The 5,970-nt window shown below is 43.3% G+C and overlaps 1 protein-coding gene across 2 annotated transcripts in view; it reads right to left on the bottom strand.

Moving 5' to 3' along the window:
- DENND2C (DENN domain containing 2C) overlaps positions 1-4,973 on the bottom strand; it is a 74,352-nt gene extending 69,379 nt beyond the window's left edge. For both annotated transcript variants that reach the window (XM_039460968.2, XM_074381221.1), the window contains exon 1: positions 4,887-4,973. The gene's annotated coding sequence lies outside the window, so the exon portion shown is untranslated. The remainder of the gene's footprint in view (positions 1-4,886) is intronic.
- Between the last annotated feature and the right edge of the window lie 997 nt (positions 4,974-5,970).

Below are 5,970 nucleotides of genomic sequence, written 5' to 3'. Positions count from 1 at the left end.
CAGCCTGGGTGAGAGAACCAAGTTGTCTCAAGAAAAATAAAATAAAAAATAAAAAATAGTGGCGGTGCACACCCATAGTCCTAGTTTAGCAGGAGACTGAAGCAGGAGGATTCCTTAAGCCAAAGAGGTCCAGGCTGCAGTGAGCTATGATTGCATCACTGTATTCTAGCCAGAGTGGCAGAGCAAGACCCTGTCTCTTAAAAAAAAAAAAAAAAAAAAAAAAAAGTAAATAAGCTATACATGCCATGCAAATAGAGAGACAAAAAAATAATTCCATAATAAAGCCAGAAGATCAATGTTCTTGTGTAGCTGTGAATTGGCTATAAGCTTTTTAGAAAGAGAAGCACCAATAATATTTTGGGCAATAAGGACAGTCCCTGACTTAATGACGGTTTAACTTAACGATTTTTCAACTTTATGATGACACCAAAGCAGTATGTGCTCAGTACTCTCCTTAACTCGCGATGGGGTTACATTCGGATAAATCCATTGTAAGTTTATCATATGCTGACTAACTATATTTTCAACTTATGATGGGTTTATCGGGACATAACCCTATTGAAAACTGAGGAGTGTCTGTACTTATGGAATAAACGAGTGAGTCCCAAATGAAATTTTAAAAGAACAGGACTCATCTGAATGTAAAAGTTGTTCAACTTTCAATTAATACCCATTTCATTGCTTTATAATAATTCATGGGACAAAATTAGCATAGATAAATAAACATTCCCTTCTACTTATATAAAACAAATCATTTATTCTTGGTCCTCTTCTCTCCTAATTCTATATTCAATTTAATCTGTTCTTAAAGCTTCAATTAACACTTCCTGCTACCTCTGAAATCTGAATCACCAATTTCAGCCTGGCTTCTGGACTCTAGAGCCTCTCTTGACATCTCCACCTGAATACTCCAAAGACAATTCAAACTCAACATGTTCAAAATGGAAACAATTATCTTCCTTCGACATTAAAAAATAAAGACCCTTCATCCAAACAGTTTTCCAAGCTAAAAAACTAAGTCACTTACTTTTCTGTTCACCTTCTGAGCCAATTGATTTTAAAGCCCTGTCAATGCTGCGCCTTCACTATCGATCCTCTTCTCTCCATCCCTATTACAGTTTCCTACTTCAGGCCCTAATCCTCTCTTATCTGTGCTATTTCAATAGCAATAGTCTCCCAACTTATCTCTCTACCTTTTGCCTCTCTCTTCATCCAATCCAGCCTCCAAGCCATCTTCAGGTTATCTTTACGAAATACCTATATCGAAAATCCTTCACTAGCTCTCCATTGTCTTTAGAATCAAGTCCAAAGTCCTTAGCATGATACTCTGGCTCTTCAGGACCTAGCACCAGAAGACATCTTTCCCCTCTTTCTCTAAATCATAACTTTTTACTTACCTAAGTCTGTAATGCTGTCTTATATCGTACTTAAAAGTATTAAAAGTACTTTTAACACTGTATTTTTTAGTGAAACATCCTGCCAAACTGAATTACTCATTTCTTTGTTCCAAATGAAGGAAACTGAATCCCACATTACCTAGAAATTTTAGTGACCCTAATGCAATCAGCAAAGAAGCTCTGCACTTTCCTTTTTTCATCTTATTTCCAGGCACCCTCTCCTTTAGCCCAGCCACCCATTTCTATACACTCTGACGTTCAGTGGCAATGGACTACAACACATTCCTCAAACATACCATATACTTTCACACTTATCCCTGGTTTTCATTCATATCTCCTGTTTCCTGACCCAATTTCAGCAAACTCCCATTCATCCTTCAAAGCCAGATTTAAATATGGTATCTTCTCTCTAATCCTCCTTCCTACCACATGCAGAATTATTTTTCCTCATTAGTGCTCCCATTAAACTCTATGTACACTTCTTTTTTTTTTTTTTCTGGCAACTCTTCAAACATACCTAAATCTATACTTCTTTACAGCTTTTATCATGCTGAAATTGTAGGGACTTATTTACATGTCTGGTTGTAAGCTTCTTGAAAACAGAGAAGCATTTTCTTTTCTTGAATCTCACACCTAACCGTCTGAGAACAGATATTTTTAACTTCTTTTTTTTTTTTTTTTTTTAAATGAGACGGAGTTTCGCTCTTCGCTCTTGTTGCCAGGCTGGAGTGCAATGGCGCGATCTCGGCTCACCGCAACCTCCGCCTCCCGGGTTCAGGCAATTCTCCTGCCTCAGCCTCCTGAGTAGCTGGGATTACAGGCACGCGCCACCATGCCCAGCTAATTTTGTGTATTTTTAGTAGAGACGGGGTTTCACCATGTTGACCAGGATGGTCTCGATCTCTCGACCTCGTGATCCACCCGCCTCGGCCTCCCAAAGTGCTGGGATTACAGGCTTGAGCCACCGCGCCTGGCTTAACTTCTTAATGAAAAAAAAAAGCACCTCATATTGTTAAGATAATGCCATAACTGTCATTACTGAAGGACTGAGAGCTTAGAATCAACCACATGTCATTCACTGGTAACAACAAAAAAAGGGTTCCTACATACAAACTATAATTAAATCGTATCTTGGACATGACTTCTTCCATATATTGCAATACCAGTTTACTTTTTCCTCTTTCTTTCCTTCTTTTTGAATAAGTTTTTTATAGACCTCTTTTTAAAATACTTATTAGATTTCATTTATATCTCACTCACAGAATCTGAAACTCAGCACAGTGCAGAGGTTACAATCAGGTCCTTGGAGGGTGACTGATTTGAATCCTACCTCAGCTACTGAGGTTGTCCAGTCACGGCCAAGTTACTCAACTTCTCTATGCCTCTTAATGAGATGATCATCATAACGTCCCTCATGTGCTGTTGTGAGGATTAAATAAGCTAATTACATGCAAAGAATTTAGAATACTGCCTGGCACAGAGTAGGTACCGACGAATACTAGTTGATGTTGTTATTGTTACCATCCGCTTTAAAAATAGCTTTTGCTTTTTCGGTACTTACTTTCACCCACTTGGTAGAGTGCCATCTCCTAGATGAAAGGAATTACATACTGCTCTTACATAAATATCAGCTTGTGCCTTGGGATACAATAGGCCCTCAAAAAACAATGTGAATGTAAGGTTTCAGACCTCCAAGATCAACAAATTATAAATCATAGAAAAATTTATACATGGAGTTCATGTTTAAAATTCATGTTTTAAAGTAGTTTCAAAACACCCATCCTCCACTGACTTGTTGAAACATGTTTAAGTAAAACTTCTAAAGCAACACCAAAAAAATTACATTCACTAGTAACTTTCCCTCTACTACTTCATTTATTTTGATCTTGGTATCCAGTGGCCTAAAATTCTTGCCTATAACTTAAGCCTCACTACAGATCCTTTAAAAGTAATATAATTTTCAGCTTTTGAAAACTGCTTATTGTCAACAAGAAAAATGAATATTCTTCCTTTATTGCTGCATTGAAAAAACGTACTACCACATTCAACACACACATACACCAACTAATGAAAGCCCAAGACACATAATTACTATATTTCCTGGTTTCTGCCTGGCAAACTCAGAACAGGCCTACAAGTATCCCCAGCAAAAGCCTACGGATTACAAAACGGCCATTTTCTTTTTTATTTCCCGTCTCCCCCCTAAAATCACTCGTACACATACCCACAGTAAAGAAGAAAAACGTCTATAATAAAGGCTGAATGAAAAAATATGGCCATATATTAACTATATTTTGAAGGATTTAAATCTTCCTGTAAGCAGCCCCTCAATTCACAAAAACAAATGAAAGTCTTGATTTGAAGCAATATCTCAAACTTACTTTAGCGGGTATCTTAAACGACAACTATTTAGCTAAGGCAAAGAAGTAGATTATTTGATTGCTACAGACTTCATGGTAAATGATTCAGCAAGTGTGTAGATAACACCACTGTGCTAGTCTAGAAAATTTCATCAATCAGTGAAAAATAGAACACACTCAAACAATGGTGACTTTGTGTAAAAAGAATTTAAACAACTTATTTACACAGTAAGAAAGGATCTAGCACTTTATCTAAAACACTGCAAGAGAATCACACCAGGCACTTGGTAGTTGCTTCACAGAATATACATGCTCCACACGCACGTTCAAATATCTGACACTGTAGAATACTCTCACTCATCTCATTTGACCCAGAGAATACCCATAGGCATGAACTTGCCAGTTTCACAGTTACAGAAAGGGATGCCCAGGAAGTTAACTTGACCGAGGTATCACATCTGGTTCCGTGGGTTCTGGCCCCAGACTTGAGCCTTTTTTTTTTTTTTTTTTGAGTCATAATCTAATCATCAGCTGCTATACAGCACTATTTACTCAAACGCTCTTAAATGTTCCACTGTCAGATTTTTAAATTAAAATTCTACTTGACAACTTCCGGTATTGTGCTTATTTGATGCTGTTAAAAATCAAAACACCACACACACACACACACACACACACAAAGCAAAAAATTGTTTCGAAGTGCATCATCCCAGCAGGGCTAAATTCAAGCTCACTGGCTAATCCTGGCGAAAGGCCGCGTTTCCCCCGGGCTGCGGGGCGCTCCCTCCCTCTTCCCCAGCAAAGAGCGGCGCCCCGCCGAGGGGTTCCGAAGGCCCAGAGGTGAGCGGCGAGGGCATCCTCCGCCAGGTTCCGCCACAACCCGCGTGGCCACGACAGGACATCCCAAAGCCGAGCGTCCGCTGGGACCAACACTCTTTTGCTCCCCCGGACCGAAGAGGTGCAGAGACCGCGGGAGGGGACGCCACCTCCGCCAGCCGGCTCGCACCTTCCGCGGACGACGCCGCTGCGCCGCAGCCCAGCGCCAGACGCCCAGAGGGCGATGCCAACCGCCCAGAGCGTCCGAAGTCCCTGCCGCTTGACACCCCGCTCCGAATCGCCCGACTCCTACCTGTCTGGACCTCAACGTTGCCTCTGCAGTCCGGCGGGTCGCCAGAGTCTCACTCGGGTCCGCTCTTTCCCGCCCCCGCAGGCCCGGCCAAAGGCCCCGCCCCCGCTGCTGCCCCACCCCTAACCCCGCCCGGCCTGGCAAGGCTCAATTCTTATTGGCTCCTATTCCCACCCGTCACGCTTTGCCCGCCCCCGGCACCGCCCCGGCCCACGGTGAAGGGAACCTCGGTGCCTTTGCGCCTCAGGTCAGCTGAATGGCCAGAACCTTGGCAGGACCTGGGTCGCGGCGACGCTGCAGTCCCAGCAGGCGGGTGACCGAACTGGCGCTACCGTCGTCCGGCTGAGCCTTCGAGCCAGAGCTCCGTCGCCCTCGCCTTGCCTGCCATCGCATCGGCCCCCAGGCGACGGCCCTAGGTTTCATGTGAAGGTTGACTCTTCGCTACTACTCAACAAGATGAAGCCTGGCTTAATCAGGGAATCCAAGCACTGTTTCCGTGGCTGACCTCGTGAGCAAACAGTTGCAGTACAATGCCAGCTTGAAACGTCAAGAGAAGCAAATAACTCCCGCAGCACCTCAGGCTTGGAATCTCAGAATAGGGGTGCCTTGATACTCCCAGTGCCTGAGGTCAGCCCCCACGCCCTGTTGAGACACACATGCCTAAACGATCCGCCTGCAACACGTTCTTGCCCAGGTATGTGCATGGCGTTGTGCCTACTGCAAGCCGTAACCCAGTTTCACCGAGGCTGCCGGACAAGGATCAGTTGAGCCTGTTTCCCAGGCACTCGCTAACCACCCCACCCCGCCTCGCCCCGCCCCACCCCACCCCACCCAGCCAGAGCCTCCTGGGTCTGGTGACCAAACTCTTCCTACATTTGTTCACGCAGAGGTACCAAAATAGAAGACTACCAGAAAAAGAGGTGTTTAGTTACGTCTCACAGATGACATAAGCGAACTTAACCCAACCAATAAAGGCAGCATATCTCAAACCGTTGTGAAGCTGTGACCTGTAGGCAGTAAAACAGAAATTACATTCTATGATGTGTGTGTGTGTTGGGGGGATAATGATCATACTTAAAAAAAAAAA

The sequence above is a fragment of the Saimiri boliviensis genome, chromosome 11 (genome assembly GCF_048565385.1).
Source record: "Saimiri boliviensis isolate mSaiBol1 chromosome 11, mSaiBol1.pri, whole genome shotgun sequence".
Lineage (NCBI taxonomy): Eukaryota > Metazoa > Chordata > Mammalia > Primates > Cebidae > Saimiri > Saimiri boliviensis.
Note: the sequence above shows the minus strand (reverse complement) of the source record. Positions and strands in the feature narration are given on the sequence as shown.